This window comes from Arachis stenosperma, chromosome 5 (genome assembly GCF_014773155.1).
Source record: "Arachis stenosperma cultivar V10309 chromosome 5, arast.V10309.gnm1.PFL2, whole genome shotgun sequence".
NCBI lineage: Eukaryota > Viridiplantae > Streptophyta > Magnoliopsida > Fabales > Fabaceae > Arachis > Arachis stenosperma.
Window position 1 is genome coordinate 83,642,216 of NC_080381.1, and position 3,103 is coordinate 83,645,318.

At 37.1% G+C, this 3,103-nt stretch overlaps 1 non-coding gene across 1 annotated transcript; it reads right to left on the reverse strand.

The window, feature by feature from the left end:
- Positions 1-2,468: 2,468 nt before the first annotated feature.
- On the reverse strand, positions 2,469-2,576 carry LOC130983886 (small nucleolar RNA R71). The gene has a single exon (XR_009087856.1). It is a non-coding gene; the product is annotated as a small nucleolar RNA R71 (small nucleolar RNA).
- Positions 2,577-3,103: the final 527 nt, after the last annotated feature.

The window sequence follows — 3,103 nt, forward strand, 5'->3', positions numbered from 1 at the left end:
GCCATATGCTGTGACAGAGCATAGGAACGTTTTCACTGAGAGGATGGGAGGTAGCCACTGACAACGGTGAAACCCTACATAAGCTTGCCATGGAAAGGAATAAGAAGGATTGGATGAAGACAGTAGGAAAGCAGAGAGACGGAAGGGAAGGCATCTTCATACGCTTATCTGAAGTTCCTACCAATGAATTACATAAGTACCTCTATCTTTATCTTTATGCTTTATGCGTTTATCACTATACCCATTTGAGTCTGCCTGACTGAGATTTACAAGGTGACCATAGCTTGCTTCATACCAACAATCTCCGTGGGATCGACCCTTACTCACGTAAGGTATTACTTGGACGACCCAGTGCACTTGCTGGTTAGTTGTGCAAAGTTGTGTAGTGATCATAATTTCGCGCACCAAGTTTTTGGCGCCGTTGCCGGGGATTGTTTTGTGTATGGACAACTGACGGTTCATCTTGTTGCTTAGATTAGGTATTTTTCTTCAGAGTTCTTAAGAATGAATTCTAGTGTTTCAAGGTGATGTTCTTATCATCACCAAAGCTGATTGATCATCATCAATTTAGCTCTTGAATGCAATGTCCTGCTGAAGCTTAGCTAGCTATGTCTAATTCCTTTAGACTAAAGCTTTAGACTAACATTGCATGATTCCTGGAATTCTCATTAAGAATTTTGATACCTTTATTTTCTTCTTCCACTTAATTTTCGAAAAAAACACAAAAAAAATTACAAAATCATAAAATCCAAAAAAAATTCTTGTTTGAGTTTAGTGTCTCATTTTAAGTTTGGTGTCAATTGCATGCATTCATTCATGTGTCTCAAGGATCTTCAAGATGTTATTGATGATTTCTTACTCTAATCTTTAAATTCTCTTGACTTGAGTGTTTTGTGTGTCTCATATGCATTCTCATTAGTGTCAGTAGTATACAAACTACTAAGTTTGGTGTCTTGCATGCATTGTTATTTGATTTTAGTTGCATTTTGATTATTAAAAATCCAAAAATATTTTTAATTTGTGTCTTCTCAAGTCAATAATACAGAGAATTGAAGATTCAGAACATACAGCAGAGGAATTGCACAGAAAAAGCTGGGCGTTCAAAACGCCCAGTGAAGAAGGACAGACTGGCGTTTAAACGCCAGCCAGGGTACCTGGTTGGGCGTTTAACGCCCAAAAGGGTATAGTTTTGGGCGTTAAACGCCAAAATGTGCACCATTCTGGGCGTTTAACGCCAGGATGGCACAAGGGGGAGGATTTTGTTTTCAAATCAATTTTTTTTCAAGTTTTCAAAGTTTTTCAAAATCAAATCTTTTTCATATCATATCTTTTCAATCAAATGTTTTCAAAATCAATTTCTTTCCTTTTTCAAAGATACTTGCTATCAATTAATGATTTGATTCAACATTTCAAGTATGTTGCCTTTTCTGTTGAGAAAGGTTTAATGTTTGAATCATATCTTTTCTTGATAGCCAAGTTATTAATTTTTAAAATCAAATCTTTTTAAAATTGTTTTCAAATCATATCTTCTCAATCACATATTTTTTTTAAAAAAACCAATCATATCTTCTTAACTTCATCTTTTTCAAAATAATTTTCAATCAAATCTTTTTGACTTCTAATTTCAAAATCTTTTTCAAAAATCACTTGATTTCTTCCCCACTCTTATTTTCGAAAATCAATTAGTGTTTTTCAAAATGTTTTCAAAATCTTTTACTTAATTTTCGAAAATTACTTCCCTTCTTCTCACATCCTTCTATTTATGGACTAACAATATTCCTTAATGCGAAATTCGAACTCCATCTTCTTTGATAAGTTCGAATTTTCTACTTCTGTCTTCTACTTTTCTTTTCCTCTGACACCTTAAGGAATCTCTATACTGTGACATAGAGGATTCCACATTTTCTTGTTCTCTTCTCTTTCATATGAGCAGGAGCAGAGACAAAGGCATTCTTGTTGAAGCTGACCCTGAACCTGAAAGGACCTTGAAGCGAAAGCTAAGAGAAGCCAAAGCACAACTCTCTGTAGAGGACCTAACAGAAATCTTCAAAGGAGAAGAACACATGGCAGCCGAAAACAACAACAATGCCAACAATGCAAGGAAGGTGCTGGGTGACTTTACTGCACCTACTCCCGGCTTTTATGGGAGAAGCATCTCTATCCCTGCCATTGGAGCAAACAACTTTGAGCTTAAGCCTCAATTAGTTTCTCTAATGCAACAGAATTGCAAGTTCCATGGACTTCCATTGGAAGATCCTCATCAGTTTTTGGCTGAGTTCTTGCAAATCTGTGACACTGTCAAGACTAATGGGGTAGACCCTGAGGTCTACAGACTTATGCTATTCCCTTTTGCTGTAAAAGATAGAGCTAGGACATGGTTGGACTCACAACCTAAAGAAAGCCTGGACTCATGGGAAAAGCTAGTCAATGCCTTCTTGGCAAAGTTCTTTCCACCTCAAAAATTGAGTAAGCTTAGAGTGGAAGTCCAAACCTTCAGACAGAAGGATGGAGAATCCCTCTATGAAGCTTGGGAAAGATACAAACAATTGATCAGAAAATGTCCGTCTGACATGCTTTCTGAATGGAGCACCATAGGTATTTTCTATGATGGTCTCTCTGAACTATCCAAGATGTCTTTGGATAGCTCTGCTGGAGGATCTCTTCATTTGAAGAAGACGCCTACAGAAGCTCAAGAGCTGATTGAAATGGTTGCAAATAACCAATTTATGTACACTTCTGAAAGGAATCCTGTGAACAATGGGACTAATCAGAAGAAAGGAGTTCTTGAGATTGATGCTCTGAATGCCATTCTGGCTCAGAACAAGATATTGACTCAACAAGTCAATTTGATTTCTCAAAGTCTGTCTGGAATGCAAAATGCACCAAGCAGTACTAAGGATGCTTCATCTGAAGAAGAAGCATATGATCTTGAGAACCCTTCAATGGAAGAGGTGAATTACCTAGGAGAACCCTATGGAAACACCTATAATTCTTCATGGAGAAATCATCCAAATTTCTCATGGAAGAATCAAGAGAGACCTCAACAAGGTTTCAATAACAATAATGGTGGTAGAAACAGGTTTAGCAATGGCAAGCCTTTTCC